This window comes from Triturus cristatus, chromosome 3_1 (genome assembly GCF_964204655.1).
Source record: "Triturus cristatus chromosome 3_1, aTriCri1.1, whole genome shotgun sequence".
NCBI lineage: Eukaryota > Metazoa > Chordata > Amphibia > Caudata > Salamandridae > Triturus > Triturus cristatus.
The window spans coordinates 963,033,718-963,059,587 of record NC_140583.1 but is presented as its reverse complement, the minus strand read 5'-3'; the positions used below and the strand labels follow the sequence as shown (position 1 = coordinate 963,059,587).

The 25,870-nt window shown below is 43.1% G+C and overlaps 1 protein-coding gene across 2 annotated transcripts in view; it reads left to right on the top strand.

The window, feature by feature from the left end:
• The window catches only part of LYPD6B (LY6/PLAUR domain containing 6B), a 267,730-nt gene that overhangs the window by 107,795 nt on the left and 134,065 nt on the right, over positions 1–25,870 (top strand). For both annotated transcript variants that reach the window (XM_085645608.1, XM_085645607.1), the window contains exon 2: positions 23,034–23,130. The gene's annotated coding sequence lies outside the window, so the exon portion shown is untranslated. The remainder of the gene's footprint in view (positions 1–23,033; positions 23,131–25,870) is intronic.

The window sequence follows — 25,870 nt, the reverse complement described above, 5'->3', positions numbered from 1 at the left end:
AGGGATAAGCTAATACTTACATACTTACCTGGGAAGTAATGGCAGTCCTAATGCAATAACATGTGGGAACACTAGGTTCAGTTTTACTTGATTGGTATCTGCACCTGGTAAAACCATGGATGTTGACAGAGGGCATCAGCACACCCAGGCCTCAACTTGATGCCTATGTTTCAGTAGACATGTTGCAGTATAATGCTGTCAGAGGTTTGAAGCAAAAGAGTGTGATAGACAGAACTGTAGTTTGACTAAAATCCAAAATATCTTGCAAACCACGTCCAGTTGAAGTTACATTTTAGAAGCAGTCAGTCCTTTATTGGCCATCTGAAGTGAAGATGATTGCTGATGATCCATGTAATTTGGAAGCATGTTCCTGTAATTGATGTTTGTACAGAAAAGGATAACCAAAATCAAAGAGGTTTCTCCGTCGACAATAGTCTGGATTTGGATGAGACTACTTGTTCATGTGCATAGACTATGAATTGTCCATCAAACATAAATTTGATTAGGTCTTCCACCTTTTGTTTATGCTGAATCTTTAACCTATTGTAAATAAGTCCTATTTGACATGAATATTACAGTTGCAAAATTAATGCATTTGGGATGGGGCTATCTTTATCCAGAATTAACTATTGATGAATGATGCCTGAATCTTGAAAGGAGACTTGATCATGTCTCACAGCCTCAGAGCAGTATGATTGACAAGAGAACATATTGTTATTATAAAAAGCATGTGCAGTCGTTCTGTGTACTAAGTAGGACTAGGTTCTGGTAGTTTTGAGTTATACCAGAGATGGAACGGTGATTAACTAAATAAACCACGAGTACTCCTTAAGCATCACTTTGTGGAGGAGCAAACTGTTTAGTGATGGCACTGTAGTCTCTATGCATTTCTTGGTTCCCTCACTTATGTGTTAGTCCAGCAGCATGAGTCAGTTTACTCCCACCTAGCTTGACAAATCCGGCGCTTCAACCACTTCCTGATGCCCTTGGCCCATATGCCTTGTTGAAATACATTCTAGAAATAGAGGGCTTGGCCTAAGCATCGGTTTCAAACTAAGATCTTGAATGCTTTGATTATGCTGAATTGGAATATGACATTTTCAAATGTTGTCATGATATGCCATAAACAGCAAAGATGGTTTATTATTTTATGTTGAAGAAGGATGGTCTGGGGTCAGTAAATCAACTACCAGCAAAACATTTCAATTAAGTAGTTTCAGAAGATAGCTTGTAACCACATATAATATAAAAATAGTGGCAAAGCCATTAGGTCTCACCTTTTAGACCTAATGGTATTGCCAATGCTTTTTACTGATGCTTTGGAGTCTTGATTAAAAAAAAGAATGTAGATGAGCACAATGACATATATATATGTGCATGCGTAAGTATGTGTCATGATGCGTTGGTAGCCCAGTATTTTGACACATGCACATTCATGTGCCACATATGCATGCATATACATAATTACCCAGGTGACATTTATTTCTTTTTTTACTGTTCATTCCAGCATGGTGTACACCACTAGGATAGTTAAATAAAAACAAAAGAATGTAAATATGCTCTAAAGCTAATTTTCAAAATAGAGCAGTCCAGCAGTAAATGACAACAACTGGTCCCTCCTAAAAATAAAAAAAATATATACTTTTTTGTAGAGGACCAGAATGGGAGTGAGTGGGGCACAATTGAAGAGTAGGTGGTGGAGAAAACAACACTGTGGAAGCAACGGAGGAGCTTGAAGAAGTAAATACATAAAAAAGGAAAAAAGAATAATATACAAAACAAGTCTGAGGCCAGGGACGCAATGGATGTGGTTGGAGTGGGAGAAGGAGGGAGCAACGTGTCATGAAATGTTTAGGTTCTGGATGGTATTTGAGGGAGAAAAAGCATATACGGGAGAGGTCTACAAAAACACATGAACTCTCATAGAGTGCAGAAGAAATTACGAAATCATTTGGTCCATGAACTTGAGCAGTGGAAGGATACAAGCCACCAATCATGTGTTGGTAAAGGACCTATGCTTCTATTGAGGGCCAACACCAGAAGAGGAAGTAAAGCCATCAGTTAAGAAGTAAGTGAATATAAATGACAAGAAAGCCAACCAATGGCAAGCTATGGGCTGTAGATTACACCACTGTAGGTTTTGGTATGATCCACAAAAGTCTTACGAAAACAGACAACAACTGAAGCTGTCTGCAGGTGAGATCTAAAATACCCGCCATTGACAACACAGTTTACCCTTGAGGTGCGGAAGATCCGAGATGCTAGTTGCAGCACACACTCATGCTATCAATGTACCCTAATGTGTAAGTTACCTAAACGTTTTTTATTGCTTACTGAACCCAGGGTGTTACTGATTAAACAATTTATAGTAAGTATATAACTTTAAAACCAATCTTACCTCATTGGCAACACTTCTGAATAAGTTATGTAGAACAATTGCAGGTGTTTATGTGCCATTTCGCACTTATTACCTTCAGCTTATTTTAAATGTGTTAGGTCATTGACAGTGTGCGGATGCTTATGTAGGAAAACCTATTTTATCTGAACTACGTTATTATGCTAATGTGTATTTTAAGATTTAAATATCTTCTTTCTATCATAAAAATTAGTCGTTAGGGATGACCATAGCCTCAACTGTGCATTTGCGTGACAAAATCTTTTACAGAGAAAAATATTGGATGGAAAGTGCATCAAGCAATGCTTACATCTCTGAATTATAGTGACCCCTATTTTATGCGATTGTGATGGTGTCCACTTATTGTTAGGTACATTGCACTTCCTATACCTGAATGCTAAAGTTATTTTCATGTGACTAACTCATTGTTTTTACCTATGGCTCAGTGCATTACCATTTTAATTTAATCTGCCTGCTAGCAGTTAGGATCTATATAAACAAATTCAAGCTGAAGAACATTTGGCCTTCGACACCCAACCTAAACTAGAATCTATGGGGTATATTTACAAGGAAGTGGGGGAGAGCGGCGTTAGCCTCCTTGGCTTAACGCCGCGCTCCGCCCCTTTTGAAATGCTGGGCTGAGCTGTATTTACAAGATTACGGTGCAGCCTTGCGTTTTCCCCTGCGCTGGTGCTAATTTCGCTGCCGAGGGCCAACGCAGGCACCCTTGCACCATAGTGCAAGGGTGCCCACATTGAGGGAAATGATTGAATATGTGCAGGAAAGTGTCCCTTCCTGCACCTAAACGATCTGAAATGGCGTTTTGAAACTTCTATGTGTGCTACTTAATGCAGATCACATTGAAGTTGGAAATTGTCATTTTATTTTATGACTGTTTATGTACAGAAGGGGACACAACTTCCTGCACATAAACAATCTATTGTGTTTTGCTGTTTCTATGTGTGCTGCACACATGGGAACAGCTAAAACGAGAAGAAATTAAACATTTCTCCTCGTTGCGCCAGGGTAAGACCAGGTTTTCCCTGGTCTTAATTTTGGTGCTGCCCCATATTTGCACCACCCTTGTAAATATGGGGCAGCGTCAAAATCAATGGGTGTTGTGGTGGAACGCCTACCACAGCACGCATTGTTCACCCCTCTCACACTAAGTATAGCGTGAAAGGGTGCCTTATTCACAAGACGGCTTTAAGAGACATTAAGTGGCTTCATGCCACCACGTGAATAATGCGAAGCTCCTAGCGCCACCACAACGTTGAGAAAAGTGACATTGTGGTGGCGATAGGGGTTGTAAAATTATGCCCCAATGTGTTGCCTCTACTAACTCCAGGTCTTGCAATGGGTGCTGCCCCTGAAGTTCTTATTTGTCATAGACTGTTAAGCATCACTTAGACAGGACTGCTACCAAGATCATTATTTAGGCCTTCTTCAGTATTGTTTAATAAATCATCCTAATTTTAAATATGTATGTTTATGACTGGCTACAAGAATAAACCAATGCAGCATATTTCTCCAGCCCTACAAAATGTCATGGACTCCCTGGCAGACCGTTGATAATGTTCAACACCTGGTGTGAGGTGCACAAAGTTCTTATATATGTAAAGGTGGCTTTCAATGTCAACTGCTCATACTCCATGAGTGGACTCTGAAATGTATTGAAAAAAATATATAACATGAAAACTACCTGCATAGGAGGAGGAGCCTTTTGCAGTTCAAGGAAGCCACACTTTGCACTGATCAGACTATGCAACTAGAACAACTAACTGGCACTCCACAAACAGGGAAAGCTTGCTTAGTTGTTACATCAGATGAGATACCTCACCCAGGTTGTAGAGGCACTGGTGATCTCGAGACTATAATATGGAATCTCTATCCTCACTGACCTCCCTGCAAATCGCATAAATCCTCAAAAACCCATCCTTCATATTCTGCAAGACTGACCGCTGACACAAAGAGGTTTCAACACATCGCACTATGACATTTTAAACTCCAGTGGCTCCCATCCCATGCCCACTTATCATTAAGGGTATGCCTGCAGTGCCTTCAAAAATTGAAACTGGAAACCCCTCACTATCTTAAAAGCATACTAACAGGCAGATTAAAACACGTCCACATCACAAACAACCTTCGTATGGCAGCAATTTGCTGTGAGAAAACCTCCATTCTTCTTGTGTTTGTCCCTAAGATTTGGAATCACATACAATTAGCTATCAGACAAAACCCACCCCTCAGATCATTAAAAAACAGACTGTCCACTCTGCTGAAATTACATGATATCTCCTAAAGGACTCTTGACTCTCCCCATTTTCACTGCACAGCTAGACGAGGCATCATACTCCTATGCCTACAAGTTATGCAATAAAACACCTCAAACATTGAACTTTCTCCCTCTTTACGATCATTGTGTTGAGTTCACTAATGGATGCCCCATATCTTAAACTATGACAGGCCATGTAATTTATGCTTTGTCAACATATTTTACTCTTGCAATTTATTTTTCTTGATGACCATTATATTTATGCACCTTTGACTGTTCCTTCAAAGTCCTGCACTTTTTTTAAACATATTTTGTATTATATTCTTATCCAATATCTTCTGTATGTATCATTTAACATCTATACTACCAGTGTGTATCATGTACTGCTTATTATGATCGTACACTATTTGTAAAGCACTCAAAAGTCCTTGCTGTATTAGGTCCTAAGATTAAGTGTTACAGCATGCTGCCGGTTAGATTGTCCCACGAACATGTGGTTTCCTAAAAGTGTTCACTAGACTAATAAAATACTTGAGGTTCTATCATAAATGTAATGGCTGATTTGAAATTGCTCCCACTCGAATACACAATGAGAAAGAAAGAAAGAAAGAAAGAAAGAAGAAAGAAAGAAAGAAAGAAAGAAAGAAAGAAAGAAAGAAAGAAAGAAAGAAAGAAAGAAATACAAAAGAAAACCAGAAAAGTGGCTGACTAAAAATCTTCTATGGCGTACTAAGGTACCAGTGAATTTTTATGTATCAATATTTTCTTATTTTTGCCTAAGGCCACATGCTGAGCATGTCATTAAAACACTGAGCTTGAACAATTAATAGCTTCCTTTTTGCACAGTAGTAGGTCACCATTACAAATGAAATTTGAAAATTAACAATGACCTTAGAATACGACTCATTTCATTCACAAAATTATAAAAAGGTCTGTACTTCCAATTGAATTAGCTGTGCTTTGCAAACTCAAATGCATTAAAGGCCAACATTCTCAAGCACCTGCTCAGTTGCTTTGCTTGCTAATGTGATAGAGAAGCCAGTCTCTCAACAAATCATTGGATATTCTAATGGTCAAGTCTAAAAACAGTGAACTATGTATGTATGTATGGATGTATGTATGTGGCATTTCTGTAGTGCAACTCTAGCCAAAAGGTGTCGGCGTATGGTACAAGATCAATCATAATTTTAATGAGTGATAATTTGTCATGACACAAAGAGCATTATCATTCAACACAATACATAAGGGCAGAACGTCTAACATACATCTAACACAGTCCAAATATGCATCTTGTTTGCTAGTAAGGCAACATACAACATTACTACTTATATTAAACAAACACACACATTATTCTATTGGACATTGGGTTGCTCTACCAGCCTGGAAAAACATTAAGCAATGTGGTACAGACGTCAGGTGTCATGCATCAAACTCCAAGGGCATCTACCCACAACTTTCACCTAATGCATGAACCATCATTATCACTTCTGATCACACATCTTCTCAATCCGATCAGGCTGATTCTGTGATGGAAACTCGGTACAATTTAAAAAGCCAACTCACCACCTGATAACTGAAAGTGTTGCAGTGTCATGACCGTGATAGATTATGCACTAATCAAATGCAGATAAGATTGTGTGTGTCTTGGAGTCTTTGCAAGGGATCTAACTGATCAAATGCTAAATGCTTTATAAAGCATATTATAGTGAGACGAAGCCAATGGCTAAGCATACCTTATTATCAGAACTATGAGGTTTGGTCACTAGCAAGCCAGATATGTCTGCCACTCAATTCCGTGTGAGGCATTGCCTAAAGAGAATGTCATATGACAACCGGCTTGTAGATGCTAATTCTCAATGATGATCACAACCTATGAACGTACACTTTCGCTCACTGTTTTCTGCGGCGTCAGCTCTTTCTTTGATTTCATTATTCCATACTTTAAAAGGTTTCTTAAAAGGAAATGTGTATGTACTAAAGGAATGGTGTAGAATCCTGTGCCTGTATTGGAAGATGAATCAGTGGTCCTCAGAACAGGAATGAGGGTTTATAGAGCAGGAGTCCATAGAGGCGGCACATCTTGCCAGCTGCCATTTTTTCTGCGTTGTCAATTAAATAAGCAATTATCATGTCTATTGGAGGCTCTCTAATTAGAACCACTTTCCTCTTTCATCTTCTTTTGGCACCATTTGCTAATTATGCAATGTCTGTTTAGTACATTTGCTCCAGTTGAATAGATCTGCTGAATGTTGATACAAACAGGCCATTGCGGTTTCGATTTGGCACGCAATTCCAGTGCAAAATAGCATTCCTCAAAAGTAGGGATAGCATCATTGAAAATGAATCATGCCTTCCTGATGAGGGCCGCCAAGCCAAGTGATGGATGAAAATATAAATATGCTGTAGATGAGCTTGTTTACTGAGCAATTTATAGAAAGCTTTTCTGGAACTCTTTCTAAGGTGTAGCTTTCTAAAGTATGCACCCACTGATCGAGTAGGTATGGAGACATCTTAGGCCTCACAGTCATGCGCTCTGCATGCATACCCTCCACCCACAAGACAAATCCAACTAGTATGCTAAGTTCATCTGAGGGGATGTCAACGAGAGCAAAGCCTTTTTGAAGGCAATAAAAAAAATTGATACATACACTACCTTCATCAGTTTTCTTTTGACTGAAATGTTGAACATTTAACTTTCCTTTGTCCATCAGAGGTATACTCTCATCCTTTTTTTTCAGATCACTATCCACAGGGAGTCTCACTACTTGTTGGGACATTATGAGTGTCTCCTGTGCACCAACATTTTCACGTCATCTCCAAAGACGTCATTTATGTGTCATCAGGGGTTGCTCCTAGCAATCCCTAGCACTGCCCTTTTTGTCTCCTGCCCTCAGAGAAGAACACGCATTATTAAGATCCAAATGTAAATAGTCTCCCAAAACCACGTTCTTTAACAGCTTATCATGTTTCATTATTGTAAATACGCTGAACGTTTTAACTTGAACATAACCTTCACTTTTGTGCTTAGCAAACGTGACAGTGCCTTTCAAGTGAACTTAACTCAAAACATTTTAACAATGATAAGGAAAACTGCACAAAAACAATCATCTCTGCAACGCAGGTAACCTTGCACCATGGTGCAAAGGTGCCTGCGTTGGTGCATGGCATTCAATTGTGCGCCAGCGCTGGGGAGAGCTCAGGGATGCACCATATTGTTGTGAAGATGACGCATCCCTTTGCTTTGAAGGTAACGCAGTGCAGCCAAATGGCTTGTGACATCATGCTGCGTTACTTTCTTATAAATATGGCCCTAGGTTCCTACTTATCTGCAATGCAATATTGAATTGAGTTTATATTTTAGCTATAAGACATATTAATGCCAAGAAACACACACATGAGCATTTATTGTATTTTATGTTCAAATGACAGATCCTTGTGGATCATAGGCACTGGAAATAGTGGTGCCGCGTGTGCCACAGCACCCTCCCTCCCCTCCCACCCTCAAATAAACATGCCCGAGTTCTGAAGGTGAATGAGCAATAAAGATGCCTTTACATTTGGGGTTTTATCTTGTCATATTTGCTGTGTGTTCAAAGACAGAGGTCAAATGTCAGGCTATGTCTTCTGACAAAACGCTCCTCATTCTTTTATCATGGAGATTAGTGTTCACTTTTCTTTCTCTGACTGCAAAGTAAGACTTTGTTTCAAAGTGAATTATATGACAAGCTTGCTGGCTTCAGTGAGTGGGAAAGGAAAGGCTGTAAGATGTCATTTTTTACCACCACGCAACAAACTTTCAATACCTGTAGACATACCATACAAAATGTATCAGCCGTTATGACATCACAAATGAAGCACATTTTTAATTGTGAAGCGTGATAGGAACAAAGCTTTTAATAGGATCAAACCAATCAAGAAACTTGGTGATGCGCACGTTGATTTGCTGAAACCTATTTTTTAATTGTGCGCAATATAGTTTTGTCAGTAAAACTATACGTCTGTGCAATTATAGAGGCCATTTCAATGTACAATATTTTGTCTGTAAATGACACCATGCGCAAGATGTTTGCTGCAATGAGCTTCAAAATGCACCACCAGCAACATAAGACACCCTTATCACTCTCCTGCTGAGTGGATGTGGCACATTTGCTACTCTTTTTCTCTGTGTGACACTTGGATTTTTCACAAGTATAACATTGATGGCAGCTTCCCCACTCTGAAAATTGTTCCACCACCACTGTTGTGGCTTGTCCCAAGGAGGCATTTGGAGTATTTTTAACAGCAGAAAAGCCTCAACACATTTTTGAGGCAAGCAAAATTTGAAAATACAAAAAATATCAAAAGGGATATTACATTTGGGAAAGGTGCCAGATAATATTGAAGGAACGTATCATGGATATCATCCTAGTGATGATCAATTTTGCACAGGTAATAATTTGCCACCCATATGTGAGATCTTATAGTAATTGTCTGTGTATGTTTTTATACTCATCTTGCGTACTGTAATATCTCATGGTGGTCAAGGAAGAGAGTTTTAAAATGTATGTAAATGGTTTACTGCGCTTTTATGGATTTCATGCTAAAAACCTAATACATTTTTTTTTTATTTTTGTTTGAGGCAATTCACCAGCAGATGCAGTTTTTTTTAGATTTAGCCATTAGAGATACTCGTTGTCTTTTTCGGTTTATTTCCACTGCGCCTGGTGTTTTGGGGCCTCCAGTCCATGGTTAAGACGCGCCTAAAACAAATTCCTGGTTTATGGACTACATCTTGACTGAACCTGAAAGGTAATGTGAGCTGCAACAGTTAGTCCAAGGCGCCATTTATCTTGTTTAGTGCATCTGCTGAGAAAAAATCATAATTCTACTTCTTTCACTAGTGGCTCAGTTTTATGGCAGAAGGACTCTGCAGAAGTGAATTTCATAGACGTCACTTTAGCATTGACAGGTGCGGACCGACATATTAATACAAAAACGATAAATACACTTCTGAAACACAGCTGTCATTGCTTCAAAGAGCCCTTCGTTTCCATTAATTTGTAAGACTTGTAAAAGAAACGTAATACATCCAGGCGACATTTCCCCCCGTGTTTGTTACCAGTTATGTGAAATTCAAATACTTACCACGTGCACGCCGACATTGTTTACAATTTACAATTGATTGAATCTTTGATCGGAAGAGATTGACGGTCAGCCACAATTCTTATGGCATCTTTTCGCTGTTAGATATATATAGCTTGACTTTCAAAGTTAACCCCTTCTCTTCTCGGAGCGATGCTGAGAAAAGAGGAGGGGCTGAGACTTTAATTAGGAAATGCTGGGGCGCTGTTTGTCTCCTGTCATAAAAGTAACTGCTTCCTGTGCGTTCCTGGGGCCGGAGACAGTGCTATATTGTTATATGGCACCTGCTGTGTGAATTAGAGCCGGCTGCGTCTTGAGTGTACTTCTTTTAGTGTCTGCCATTATGTATTCAATATAACATCTGTCTCTGTGTTACCTGCTTGTGACGCTTGGGTATGGAGATACCAATCTCTTTATCTGTTACCTTCTTTACATTTTCATTTACTTCCGCCAGTTGGTTGTTTTAGACTCTGACCATGATATCTGGCAATACTATACGATGCAAATGAAAACATTTCTGAGAAATAGGTAATGCAGTGTCCTTCTGGCTGCCATTTTATGTTAATTGGTACACAATGCATTATTTGGTCATTATAGAGTACTGTATGGGGTGGACAGCACCCATAGCCTGGTATGCACAAAGGCTAGTAATACACAAAATCAATCAGGGCATTGTGAAGGGTGCTACTCACCTGTGAGGGTCTTAAGGCGCTGTGGGGGCTTAGGGGGGAGAAGCTCCGAGTCAGCCAAAGAGCCAGGTCTTGAGGCTCTTCCTGGTGTGCAGAGTGGGGGAGCGTCTGATGGTGACCGGGAGCTCATTCCAGGCCTTTGCTGCGACATAGGAGAAGGCTCTGCCACCCGCTCTAGTTCTGCAGATGCGCGGGGTTTCTTCTAGGGGAGGTTTCTCTTGGATACATGGAAGGAGACTCTTTTGTTGAGGTATTTGTGTCCGGTGATATGGAGGGTTATGTAGGCGTGGGTGAGTAGCTTGAAAGTTACTTTCTTCTCCACTGGGAGCCAGTGGAGGCCTCGCAGCTGTTGGGTGATGTGATCATGTTGTAGGATGGCGAGGACAAGTCTGGCCACGGTGTTCTGGTCGGGAGTTTGCGTAGCAGGGATTTGTTGATTCCAGCGTAAAGGGTGTTTCCATAGTCTAGTCTGCCAGTTATGAGTGCATGAGTGACGGTCTTTCTGGATTCAGGGTGGGATCCATTTGAAGGTCTTGCAAAGGGTGTGGAGGGTGTTGAAGCAGGTGGAGGCAACAGCTTTGATCCTGCGGGTCATGGTGAGGGAGGAGTTGAGTATGACGCCGAGGTCTTGGGCATGGTCCGTGGGGGTGGGTGGGTTGCCAAGGGCGGTGAGCCACCAGGTGTTGTCCCAAGCTGAGGGGGTTGGTCCGACGACTTCCGTTTTCTCCGAGTTGAGCTTTAGGCAACTGCTGCTCATCCAGGATGAAACGTCTTTCATTCCTTCCTGGAAGCTGAGTCTGATGGCTTCGGGTTCCTTCGTGAGGGAGAGGATGTGCTGGATGTCATCAACGTAGGATACTATGCTGAGGCCATGCTGTCTGATGATGGCCGCGAGTTGGGCAATGTAGATGTTGAAGAGCGTGGGACTTAGCGATGATCCTTGGGGTACTGCGCAGTTGATCTCTGTGGGTTCAGAGAGAAAGAGCGAGAGTGGAGCCAGTCGACGGCGGTTCCCTGTATGCCAGCGTTATGGAGTCTGGCTGTGAAAGTGCGTTGGGAGATGGTGTCAAAGGCTGCAGAGAGGTCTAGTAGGATGAGGGCTGCAGTGTGGCCTTGGTCAAGGAATGTGCGGACGTCATCTGGGGTGGCGAGGAGGGCAGTCTTGGGTCTGTGGTTGCTGTGGAATCCATATTGGGAAGGGTGGAGGATGGCATTCTCTTCGATGAAGTTTGTCAGCTGGGCGTTGACGATCTTCTCTGTGACTTTGACTGCGCAGAGAAGGAGAGAGATGGGTCCGTAGTTTTTCAGGTCCGTCGGGTCTGCAGAGGGTTTCTTGAGGAGTGGCTTGACTTCTGTGCATTTCCAGTTGTTGGGGAATGTGCTGGATTTGAAGGTGGCATTGATGGTACGTCGTAGCTCGGGTGCTATGGTGGTGGCGGCTCTGTGGAAGATGTGAGGCGGACAGGGGTCCGTGGGGGCTCCTTCATAGTCAACCCTGAGGGGGCTGTTCAATACCACCAAAAATGGGGGAGGTGAGTGGCCGGGTAGGTACATCTGAGTCTGTACCGCCCAAGTAGGAATGAACTCCCATGTGGGCCTTCTTTAATTAAGGGGTAGGCTCTCCCTTTGGGACATTTCCTGAGTGTGGCTGATTCTCTGGTTAAGGCCTTTCTACACATGTTAGGAAGGGGTGCTCATCTGAGGTTTCTAAAACGTCAGTCAGGTCTACCATGACTGGCCAGTGGGTGCCCATTCACATCTAGTATGTTTTACGACACGGGTCTAGCTTGCCAGTGCAGGCTGGTGTGAACTCAGAGCTGAGGGTGTGCTAAGCATGGCCAGCCTGCCATTGCAGGCTGGTGTGCACACTTGCAACAAGGGTGCTTGTAAAGTCGTGTCTCGCCTGTCATTGCAGACTGGTATGTGCTTTGCACCAATGGTGCTCCTAACTACGTGCCCGGCCTGTTGAAAATTGAAACAGCGATGTGATTAAGCATTCACTAAAGACATGAATTCCCCTTAGGACCAAGTTTCTTCCCTTATGTTGACTAATGTTTGGACTCCATTTTGCATTGTCGTGTCTCCACGTGCTCAGCACGAGAAGAGTCCTATCTCCGTATCAGTTGCTCTTTATAATCTGCCCAGTAACAGTCTATAAATAGCTCCTTTGTCCGTCTGGCGCATGCCCAGACTTGACCACATCTGTTATCAGTTAGTCCTTGCTTGACCATGTTTTCGCGGGCTCAGGAAATTAGTTACTCCACCCACATATTGATTCTGTATCGAAAATGCCCATAAAAGGTAATGAATTCTGCTTCATGTTGTATCCACCCACTTATGAGCCCCTCTTTTTGTGTATAAAAGGGGACTATGTATGCAAGTTCTTTGTGCTACTCTATGCAATACTGAAGAGTGTTGTATAGGTTGTAGGACCACCCTTAAGGGTTAATAAACTTTGTCTTTGTACTTTGCAGTTTCCGTGCCAACTTCCTTCTAGTTTCCATTACAGGAGAGCGAACCCTTGTACTCTGCGGGCCTAGCTGGGCCTATATTCATCAGGCCTGCCATTGCAGGCTATTGTGTGCTTTGCACTGATATGTTCTTAAATACGTGTCCAACCTGCCATTGCAGGCTGATGCCTGCAATTGCACTTTCACTCAGACTGGCCGTTTAAGTCACTAAGCAAACACCCTAAGTTGGCAGGGTATGCCCAGAAGTGGGTCTCTTGCTCACTTTGCCACAGGATTCAAGCTAGCCTGACTGAGGAAGGGTGTTACCCAGAAACCGGCCCCAGGATGCTTGTTTTCGGTTCAGGGAAGCCCTGGCTTGGCAGTTCGGGCTGGACTGTTCCCATAAGGCACAGGGTCAAGACTGTTTTGCATATAGAGGGGTCTGAACCGAGGTGGCAAAGTGAGCTAAAGAGTGATGATGGATTCAACCCAGATCTGTGACTGGGGGTGAGTGTCTGAAAAATGTCAGCGCTCCGTCCATCATCTCCTTGTATTTGCTCAGTTAAGTCACTAGCCATCTTGAGAGGACATATCCCTTCCAAAGAGTACGTCAGGGGCACATCCTAAGGAGTGATGCAAGTGGTAGGGAAAAGACAGGGAGGTACACAGGTGTGTCCCCTGCCCTAGTAGTGAGGAATAATCATGTGTTTTCGCTTCCTATGAGGTTTGCTCTTCCCATAAGCTAACATTGCTAACTGGTTGAGATTACTTCAGGATGCAATAGTGGATTGCAGTAGAGCAGCCTCATGATGTTTCCTATTATTGCATTTGCAGAAACAACCCCTTGCCAGTGGTAAAAGGTGGTTTTGTAATGAATTGCGTGGAAACGCCACAACTAGAAAGTGGGCATTTAGATGCTCTAAAACTCTTTATGTGTCTTGGTGCTTGGCACCAGTTCACACAGGAGGTTGGTGAAGCACATATGGGCATTCCCCAGAGACAGCTATAAAACTCTGGGCATTCAACTGGAGCGATCGACCTCTGCCATTTGCAGGCCTGGCGGCAGAGATTGTAGGAAGAGGTTTTGACAATTGACTCTGGAGCGCGATCGTGGCCCTACTAAAAATTAAGAGCTGAATTCCATGTCCTAATGGCAGGCAGGACAGAAATTTAGGGGAGGCACTTGTGGTTCAAAGGGAGACCCTTTGAACCACCTGTAACTTCAAAGGCACACTCCAGTATAACTACTGGTGCTATCCTGCAGCAAGGGGTGAGATACGCTTGTAGGGACGTAGGACTGGAGAACCTGGACTATGTGGGACACATTGCCAGAGGACTCCGTTGTGCAAAAGGAGGATTACTGCCATTGAAAGGGGCCGCATGCCCTTGCTGAATAGTGGCTGGCCTGGGCTGACTACCTGCTGCTGTGTGGTACCCTGAAGCATGCTTCCCAAGGGCTTGGTGGGCTTGCCCCTGTTCTTTCGGAGGTCTCAAGGACATCAAAGATCTCTAGTGAAGAACCCACACCATCTACCTGTGATACCTGAAACGCGGTGTCCTCTCAAGTGCCCACATTGTCTGCTGGATCCCAGCAGGTAGCACGGCATGGAACTAAGACTTGCGCCTGCAGACTGGTTCACCTTGTGTGGAGCCCCCAAAGTCTGACCCGTATCTAAGGCATGTGGCCCCTGCATTATGTGGACCTTGGCACGAATAAGCGTATAGTTTATGGTGAGGGGATTCGTCGATTATGTCGCATCTCTCTCGTGTGGCCCAACGACTGCATGCTCATTGCGTGCTGTGTCTGATTCACAGGTTGTGACCCTTGGAGGTGAGGGCTACAACTGTGGTGGTGTTTCATTCACCGTGTGAGCCATTGCTCAGCTTGGGTCTGTGTGTGACCGGAACTGTCTAGTGTGAACAATATCGACGTGCACTGGACGTTGTGCCTCATTTCCAGGGAGGTACAGAATTTCCAACTCTTCAATCGTCTGAGTGAGAAGAGCTGTCTGGTGTGGACAAAATCAACTTGCACCGGACATTGTTCCTCCTTTCTAAGGAGGTACAGATTGTACAACACTTTGTTGTTTGTGTGACTGGAATGGTCTGGTTTAACCTACATCATCATGCATCTGATGTTGTGCCCAGATTTCCTGGGTGCGACTTTGATCAACATGTAGTTGACGGGGTGCCTCCTCCTTCTGAGAGGCCTCCCTTGCTTCATTCTCCATTCATATACTGTCCCTTACTGGGCCTTTAGCAAGGAGGACCTACTTCCCTCTCCTCAGCTGGTCAGTCCGGACTGACACCGTGTTACCAGTTAGTATTGCCGACCTAGGGCCTGGGTAGTGAGAGTGAATGACTGGGCTGGAGGAATGCTTCTGAGAATGACCAGAAGTGGGTCAAAAGATTGCGTGCCTCTCCTGTGCTTCACAGAACTGGGCTGGTGCCGGAAGGCCTTGGGTACCCCTTGAGTGTGACAGCCTATTGCCTTTGGCCCGTGTCTGCTTGGCATCCTTTGGGTAAACTTCTTGAGTGGCTGCCACAACCCTTTTGCAGACTGCCTACTAATTGACCTTGTTGCCTTCCCCCACCTGCTTCTTGGGACCCTGACTAAGAGTGACTTCAGCCGCATGCGGCCTAGTGCTCGAGGGGAGGATGGGGATGTCCCCAATCTGTGGGTGTAGGATAATCATGGTGAGTTGGAGGGCTGCGGGAGGCTTAGGACACGGGGTCTGCAGAGTGTAACCAATTGCCGTGCTGGCTATCATTTGCACCACATTAGGGTGCTGACTTTGTAGGTGTATGAGTGCTTGCGTACGGACTTGTCTGATACCCATTGCACCGCATAGCAGTGTGGAGAGAATGGATGTAAGTGGGAGTGACTGTAGGGAAACCGTCCATGATTAATTACACTGGACGGCGGATTGCCCAATACTTTGATTCCATGCCAGATAAGTATTACGTTTGACATTGGTTTTCCCCCGCACGGCCTCAGCCTGCTGTGCTGCTAAAAAGTGTAACATATTGTTGTATGTACATACTTATGATATCGTTGTGATCCGGGGTCACCTTTTAAGTATGTGGTATTGAAATATAAGAATTGCTAGAGTGAGCCTGGGGTGGGCAAATTGTTGCACCACATAAGAGTGCTGGAAGGAGTGTAGATCAGGAACTTTCCCAAGTGTGCATATTTTTAATGTCATTTGAATACGGCTGGCCCTAGTACTGCTATTAATAATTCCAAATGTGATTTATGCCCAGAAATACATGATGCTCATGTTGTGTTGATTATTACATGTGTTGAATACAAACGTTATTTACATACATCACGCGTGAAGTCTCTTTTATGAAGCCCAAGGTATTTATTGTGATTGAGTGCTGTGCCAGTGCTTTAAACATTGCCTCTGTGTTAAGCCTGACTGCTCAGTGCCAAGCTACCCAAGGGTGAGCACAGGTTATACAGTGTGTGTAATCACCCGCCCTTGATGGGAGTGGTAGGTTCTGCCTAGGTGGGGCATTGTCTTAGCCAACCAGAAAGTGCCAGTTCCAACAGTTGCTCCTTCGGTTACCGTCTTCGTGTTCCGTGAGCTCTCTCTTCAGTGAGGATGTGAAGCATTCAAGATGTTGCAGATGTTTTGCTTAGGCATTTGTATATTCTTCCTCCATGCTTTTTCATGTCTCAGTATTCGAAATTCTTATTGTTAGATCTTTTACATCTTTGCAGATCCTGGCCACTTTGACCTGTACAGTTCTTTGACATTTATGTTCTCTGAGTGGGATAGCATTTAACGAGATGGACTCCAGTGGCTCTGTGTGTGCTGCTTAAATATTATTAGCTTAACCCATACTCTCTGTTTTTGCTCAGTCATTTTTGCTAAAACATTGGCTAATAGGTGAACAAAATGGACAGGGTGCCAGGCGAAATCTGCTATTCTCATATGAGACTATTTGAATTTACCATTGCTTGCCACTTACCCTTTGCTGAATTTCGCCTATCCTGTCATTTGAGGGACTTTTAGTTTAGATCTTGATTGTGGTAAATTTCTTAGCACATCTTTTAGTGCATATTTTGCTCTTAAACACTTATTAGTGCACATCACTTCACAATTCTTCATTTTCCTGTTTCAAACCAATTCGCTTTTTAGTCTGTAAATGCATTAACAGCAATGAAATGCCATTACGCTCCACACTAGAACCTATGAGTCAAAAACAGCTGCACCACAAAAAATGTTAGCAGATCAGTTGAAGTCAAGATATTTAAGCCTTAGGTTAGAGCCAACGGAATCTGTCATGTGTATATCTAGCAAGGCTAGTTTGATCTTAGCGTTCAAAGCAAATTCATTGTTAAATGTCCAGTTATTGGACAGATGTTTTTAAAATAGCACGTTATGTGCTCCTTCGGTTTTTAACTGTTTTATAAATTGATTATGATGTATAATGTCAAACTGTTTATTTGAACTTTCTCTTGTATCTGTACACCTTATCACTATATGGTGTTGGCACTTTAATGGACTTGATTGTCTAAATTAAGTATTTTAAATTCTAAAAAAATATTCTTCTGTAGCAGATCCATGTTTGTTTTAGTGCTCTGAGCTCTATTGTGTACCGTACTTAGTTTGTGGAGTATTGGCTCTAAGGTAGACGAGGGTTCAGGGCTTGCTTTCACTGGTGACTCCGGAATAGGAGTTGATTGTTTGGGTTGCTTTGGGTTCGCCTTGGCATCCCTTTCCTTCCTGCTTCTGCCTCTGTTGTCTGACATATTGTGAGTATATAACGACCGTCCAGTTTCGTAGGGGTGTTATAGTGGACCAAGCCCTGTAGTTGTACCCAGCCTTCAAAGGGTGCAAACGTACTGCAATTGGAGGAAAATCGTGGTTCAATATGGCTGTGTCTGTAAGTAGCTGTGGTGAGAACGGGCCTGTATTGATTCTCCAGCTGTAATGAATTCCCTACTTATGCCGCCATCTTCCTTAGGGGCTCTGAGAATTAGTTGATGTAACTGGTACCTTGAAAGACGGTTGCGCTCAATGCCCACGCTGCATCCTGGGAATCTGGGTCACCCCACCGTCAACGTGAGCTCTCTTTTGGTGAGAGACACTTACATAGTCCCCTGCACGATTGGATCTGTTCTCGGATATAGGATCCTCCTTTGAAGTTAGTGATCACTAGATTGAGTGTGACAGCACTGGGAGGGCCATCTACAGACTAACACAGGATGGTAGGAGGGAGTTAATGTGTTATGGTGTGAGAACAGACAGGTGTGAGCAAGGTTCCGTACAGAACCGGCTGTGGGTACTAGCCCCAGTGGGCTATGCAGCAGCCTCCATTTTGTTCATTCACAATCCCCAGCATGAGCATGTGTGATGTTTCAAGCACACGGCAGAGAAGAGAAGAGAATTGCTGGTATACGGTGCTGATAAATGGTGCTGGTTTTGGGTAGGTGAGGATCAAATGTCAAGTCCCATTAGCTGTGTAAGCTAAACTCCCTCAATCACTCATGTGGGCATAGTTTGCAACGTCGTCAGAGGGCTGCTGGGATCGGAGAGCTCAGTTGGCCAGGAGAGGGAGGAGCTGAGTCAGTGTCCATGGGCCCTTGAAGGTGGCTTCAGGTGATCAGGGAAAATGAGCAGCCACCTAACACATGGCTGCTTGTAAGGGGCCTCAATCTCGTTAATCCGCCCCTGGGCAGAGCCTCAGGGTTGTATTTGTACAACACTGGAGGTCAGTGGCGCTGGGCCCAGGGATTTGCCACCATCTTGTGGGGTTAGTAGAGTGCACGCATTGACCATGATTGGGCCGGCACTGGAACATGAGGGATCTGAGGCCTCGCGAGAGAATCCACATTTATAGTGGGGTGGGGCCTCACTTCCCAACTTGTGCTTGGTTCTGATGTAATCAGATGGCGTTATGAGCCTGGTTAGGACACTGTGTTGGGTGCACATGCACGGCGCTGGAGTTCGTATCGGGCGAGCGGAGCGATTGGGGATTACCAATGTTTCCGTACCGCTTCTGTTTCGTCAATACCCTGCGAAGATCCAGAAATCCAAAAGGCAATCAGGGTATGATTGAATTCCCAAACTGGTCCCATTTTGTTGCATGCTAATCCCTGTAGGAATGTTGGCGGAGTACAAGACCACTAAAGGACTGGGCAGGTGCCGCCATTTTGGCCAGTGCCCCGTTGAGGAGATGTTTTGGTCCGAAAAGCCAGATGTTAGCATGGTTTGAGGCTCAGCAGTCACTCCCCCATGGTAACCAAACATTTCACCGCATGTATATGTTCTTATTTAATTCAAGCGTTCATCCAGCCTAGCAGGCACGCTGGAGGGTCAATGGAGCTTAGGGTAGAGCCGCCATCTTTGCCGCACGCCTAGCCATGCCCTGTTCCTTTTAAAGAATTGAAAACAAATGGTCTGACAGAGAGATACAACTCTCTGTAAGCACCCCTAAAAAGATGTCGTTTCTCAGATTTGTGGACGTTTTACGTCAGACAAAACTCTGCTTTTCATCCTTGCACTACAACCAAACAAGCCCATATATACTAAGGATTGAGAAACTTTAAGTTTGACCTGAAGTAAAAAACACGAAAAGCCAAGGAAGGGATGAACTTCATTTTGATGCCAGTGCACAAATCTAACAAGGAGAGGTTTATCCTTTCCCCGGGACAGTTTGTAAACACGGTTGTGTTTTGGCAACAGCTTAGTTATTCCTTGTTCTAGAAATGCTTTTCGCAACTGGACTCATAGATCGCTGTTGGCAGACGTTAGTGAAGAGTATGTGCAAACTCAGAAGCATTTAATAATCTCTATAGCAACTGACCTGAAGCTCACCTGAAGTTAATAATTTATGGAATTCAGTTTGTAAGAGAGATTCTGTACTCTGCATAGTGGCATCTCATTTGAGCGACTTCAGTGAGCTACGCCATTCTGACAGTGCAAGAGCCCCGATAACATTTGTGCTGCTTGAAATAAAATGCAAGGGAAACATTTTAAATGCTAAGAAGACCATGAAGAAATATCCCTAGGTCGGTGGTATTTCGGTTTACGGTAGTAGGGCTTAACTTGCAACATGACTGGACTTGAAATCGGGCAGATACGTGCAGGCCAACCAACCTTGAAAACCCTCATCATGTGTGTGAGAAGGTGGGCCCCAGGGGGGGCGTGGCTAACAGGGCCATGAGACCATCACAGTTATGGAGGGACATGAAAGGGGGCAGTCTTTGCAGGGGTGGGGGCGCAGGGTTTTATGCCTCACATTGCCACCCCTAACCCTCCCCAGACAGCAGATTAAAAGATTCTCAAGTTGCCTCCCTGTTCTAGGCAGGTTTAAAAATGTGTAATCTATTTAAAAAGTGAACAACATAGAATGCCCATGCACACGTTACGAGTAAGTACTGTATCAATACAGAAAGTAATGGTAAGAGCAGCAGTATAGACACAAATTACAGAAATCCAACACGTTTCTTTTTTCTTGGTTTAATATGATTCCGTTGCCCAGCCAACACGTGTTTCGTCCGGGTGTAAGACCCACGACTTCTTCAGGGCATCAGGCGCAACGTGAACAGTAAATGGATCTCTCCGCCGGTTATAATTCCGTCCCGGCTGTGCGGGAAAAAACATGCAATGGTCACTAGTTGGATGAGTTACACAGGGGTGAGTAGCCCAAGTGAATCAGGACCTGTAAGACGAGTGCGTCAGGGAGTGTAGTTGGAGTCCGGTTCGTATTTAAAAAGTGCATAGTGTCCACGTGTGAGCCGAAAACATAGTCTATAGCGGTTTCCAGCTCATCCTGTGCAATATCGGTACTGCAGCAGGTGACCGTGTGAACAGTGGTTACTTGCTTACGCCTACCCTTCCTCTCTCCCTCTTTGTGCTGCAGGTGCCACTTCCAGCTGAAGGGGAACTTCATTTAAAACGACAAAGGATCTAGGGGGTCAGCTTTATTCTGAAGAATTGAACAGACAGCTTGCTTGACAGGATGACTATTTGTGCCTTTTGAGCTGTTTCATTGGTTATTATGTTTACGATGACAGAACAGCTGGAATGACCCAGTCTGAGGAGATTATCTGTTGAAGGAAAGCCGCACATAACTTCTTATCTGGCCACAGCTTGGATTCTGCTGATGATCCCCATAGGTGGTTGGCTATTGGTAGTGTTTTTATCGAGTTTAGGAGCTGTGAGTTTGGCTTGTGGGAAATTTTCAGTACACTTGTGAAATTCACAAAATGCCTTTCACTTTCGTTCTAATTAGTGATTAGAGCAGAAAATATCTTGTGGGAGAAGAAAACGTCTTAGGAGGAGACAGAGGGGCATATGTACAAGCCCCTATTACCACGGGAACATCACTTTTTGTGACTTTCCCGTGGCGATAGGGGCCTTGCCTTATGTACAAGGCAGTGTTAACGCTGCCTTGTACATCTGGCACCCTTTCATGGTACAGTTTGTGTGAAAGGGGCGTGCAGTTTGTGTTGTGGTGGGCGTTCCACCGCAACACCCATTGTATTTGATGCTGCCCCCTATGTACAAGGGTGGCGTACATAGGAGGCAGCGCCAAAATAAAGACCAGGAAAACCCTGGTCTTAAGTTGGCGAAACAGAGAGAAATGCATTATTTCTCCTCGTTTTTGCTTTTTGCATGTGTCCTGCCTCGTGCAGCACACATGGAAAAAGCAAAATGCCATGGTTTGTTTATGTACATGAAGGTGTCCCTTCCTGTACATAAACAAACCTTTAAAAAAATGCAAATAAGTCACTTTCATGTGTGCTGCATAAAGCAGCACACATGAAAGTGACTTATTTGCATTTTACGATTGTTTATGTGCAGGAAGGGACACCTTCCTACACATAACCAATCCTCCCCTGCACACAGACACCCTTGCACTCTGGAGGAAACGCAAGGCTGCACCACATTCTTGTAAGTATGGTGCAGCCTTGCGTTTCCGAAGTGGCGGAGCGTGTCGTTAAGCGAAGGAGGCAAACAACACTCTCCGCCACTTCATTGTACATATCCCCCATTGTCTTCTTGAACCAGTCCGCTTGCATTTATTGCTTGTGAATTTTGACCATAAGTTATGCCATCCTGTTTAATCTTCACTCAAGATACAGCAAATTAGAATTTCATGAATTTTCACATAATTTTGCACAATATGTGTGAAAATTCATGAAACTCAATTTTTCAAGTTTACATAAGCCTGCTGGCATAGTGAACTGTGAATTTTGTGGTTGGTGAAAGGTGATGGAGAAGTAGCTGTCTGCTAACAAACATTGCAGTTTGATGTAAAAGTCAGATGTCGAATGTGCTAGATGGGTTCCGATCACACTTACAGAGCAAATGGGACTTTGAGGCAAATCCTCCATTTCTTAGCTTGTGGGTACGTAGTTGATGTGACCTATTCAGACCAGATTTAATAAACATTTGGTTTTGGGCCGAAACAAAATCAAACGATAACAGCTCAACTAAGACAATAGCTGTGTAAATGCATTCACCATTTCCTGTTTAACTCATAAATACATGTCATTCGTTTCTGCTGGTATTTTATCTTGTTTAGTAAAATCTTTTTGTGTCTATGGAAGACTATACGATTGGGAAAAAATAGATTTCACAAAGTTACACAGATTTTTATTGTTTGAATGCACATCTTCGTCCACACAGAAGGCCTTCCACCTCCTGGGAATAGGTAGCAGCTTCAGAGTTAATACTTCGACAGCTTTTTTGAATATTAATAGGAGAGGACTATCATTGTATTCGTATGTTCATGAACATCAGTCAGTTATAAACAACATGATGTACATTTTAGCAAGAGCTTTGCAAGAAGACCTACTGAACAGTAAAATCTAGTTCGATTTTCAAATTTACCAACAAATCCCACCTACAGTCCATTGTAATTCAATATATTGTGGATATCGGTCTGAGTTTTACTGTTTGATGTAGTCACAAATTGAACTATTTATTTAGTACTGAATCTCTTTGGTAAGAGAAGAACATACTGTGCATATGTCTTTAAAAACTGCTTGTACATGTTTTTTTGCCCTGTATTATTTTAGCAAATATATTCTTTGAAAACCATTCAGTGATTGATTGTGTTTCGGTTTTATTTCTATACAGACCTTCTTTGTTGGAAAGCTTTTCAAACTCCACTGACCACTGAAAAGGGGGCTCAGAAGCTTCAAGAGGAACGCGATGTTCAGGTTTAGACTGCTAGGTAAGAGGAAACATATTTCTGTCTAACTTCTTTTAAACCCTGAAAAATGTGCAAGTGAAAGGTGTGTACATAGACCTCTGTCACAGTAGCAACCATGACTGTCGGCCCAAACCGGCTAAGTGGATAACAAGCTGGTATTGAGAAGTTACTTGTGAGGCCATGATTATCTCCGATCATGTCTTTTTATTTAAAAAGTGTTCATTTTTCCTTCAGATTTAGTGCATTAAGACTACTTCATGGTAAAAGAAGCCACTCAAAAGCAAAAGAGTGAGGGCCTCATTTGCATTCTGGACCATCCTAACATCTAGCACAAATAATTCTTGCATTCTGCTGTGCACTGTTCAAATGTATGTACTGCTACAATAAACCTACTGGTGCTGAACAGGGATCAGTGCCCTACGAGTGATATAGTGTTCATTGAAGAAGTATGTCTGCGGCTTCTTCCTGGACTGGAGGAGAGTGGGAGCCCTTCTGATACCAATGGGAATGCTGTTCCAGATCCTGAGTGTGTAGAAGGAATTGACATATGGTCTCCAATCTACAGTGTGCTGGTCTGGTGCCGGCTTCCGTTAACTGGTCAGTTTCCTGGGCCAGCTTGTTGGGGTGTTTTTTCTTATGGCATTTTAGGTGCTGCAGCCTCTCTTTAAGATGATACTGTCCTGGGGTGTGAGCCAGTGAAGTTGCGTTGATCTGTGAATTTTTTCAGACCCTAGATGGGATGTGTAGCTCTGAGTAAGACGCGTGTCAAAGTATTGAACATTGAGCGCATACATCATTTGAACATTCTGATCTTGCTCTCTGTTTTAACTCCATCTACAGGCAAGCAGCTGGTTGTTAACCCCAGCATCGAAAGTAATTCTGACATGGAGTTTTTAGCACCCAATCAGGTGCTAGACTCAGCCTAGCTTTATTAAGAGTTGTGTAGGCGTGTGCGTGGTATTGCACAGTTTTGCTTTGCGGGTCTATTTAATGGTAAGTAAGTAGACGCAATGCTTTGCTTCAGTTTGGGCTGCATTGTGCCAGGTGGGTTCCCAAACAAAGGAATGATAATTAATCCCCCCAGGTGTATCCTTTTGAATTGGCTGCCTTTTTTACAAATATCCTATGAATTTATTTCAACAAACAAGTACCACTCAATTCAAACAAAAAGGTTCACTGAGAAAACAAACAGGCTTCCACAATCAGCTTGTCAAGTGAAAACTTTTTTTGCTATACCAGACGCATTTTTAATGTTTTATACTGAAAATCATATATGCTTGAATGCTCAATTCTAGCCCTATTTATGTATAGCCATAGGGCCTGATTGCGATCTAGGCGGATGGTATACTCCGTCACAAAAGTGGCAGATAGCTTGTCCACCAACTTACAAGTTCCATAGGATATAATGGGATTGTAATTTGGCGGATGGGATATCCGTCACGTTTGTAATGGAGTAACCCTGGTCGCCAAGATCGTAATCAGGCCCTTAGTCACGCTGAGCTAAGGTGTGGACAGCATTTCTTTGGCTTGTTGATATTTGTTTTTGGTGAACTAGGATGATCTTTAGTAATCCTTTCCAAGCAGGGAAGCATCAGATTGTTTCAACTTCACTGTTCTTGCCAGAATTGTAACCCAGCTGCTTTTCACCCTCCAGTGCAGGCTAAGTGGTCATGAGATAAACTGGATAACGTGTGTGGTAAGGTGAACTGCCATGGAACACTTTAGCAAAGACCAGATGAGAGCAGAAGGGGCCTAGAGAGCTTAGAAACCATCAAACTCACAGTGTTCACATTATATAAAGCGTAATGTGCTACAAGTTGTACAGGTACACTGTCATGGTGTACATGCCAGCCACACCGTTATTCGGTAACACAAAAAGTTCGAGAAGCTAGGATTTCATTCCCATTCGAATTTGAAGATGTTGGCAGCGATCTGCACAGAATTATATACACTTTTTGTTCTTCTGTAAATTTTATTGTGATGAAAGGAAACGATTTATTATTCCCATTATGCGTAAAATGAACTTCAAACAGTGTCGTGTAGCCCTTTATTACCTGCAATTATTACCTGACCCTTTCACCTGTTTTTCTTTGGCGTCCTTCTTGTTATCTGCTTTAAAAAAGAGGCGTACAGTCTGCTAAAATTATATCCTGAACAATGAATTGATTTTATTGTACTGTGTAAATAACTATGAATTTATATTTTAATGCAATAATTTTTTATATCTTTCATACATCTTAACCTTATTGTAATGCTGTGAAATGCTGTGAAACGCTTTTTTTTAACAGTAGTATACTTTTTATGCCTACATTGTGTTGGCGAAATAAAGTTATTCTGACTGACAGAAGATGTTGGCATTCTGCTTCACCCTACCATGGTGAAATGACCTCCTGCTTTATCACCATTAGTCCACTTTTGGAGACCCCGGACCAGTTAATTTTGAAGCAAGCCTCTCATTCATCCACCATGCTTCAGTCTTCTGCTTCTAATATTTCCATGTTCTGCTTCATACTGTTTACTCTTCCACCATCAATTTACAACCCATCTCCCACTGATCCGCTCGCTATTGATAAATGCTTGCCTTTTGTACATTGTAGAATAATGTCCTAATACTTACCGGTAATCTTCATTACTCCTGGTCCCGTAGTCCTCGTCCCATTCCTCACAAGTGGAGATTACTATCTCCGCGACAGAAAAAAAAAGAACAGGAGCATGCTGGGATACCTAACCCACTCCCTCCCGCCGGGAGTACATAAGCGGT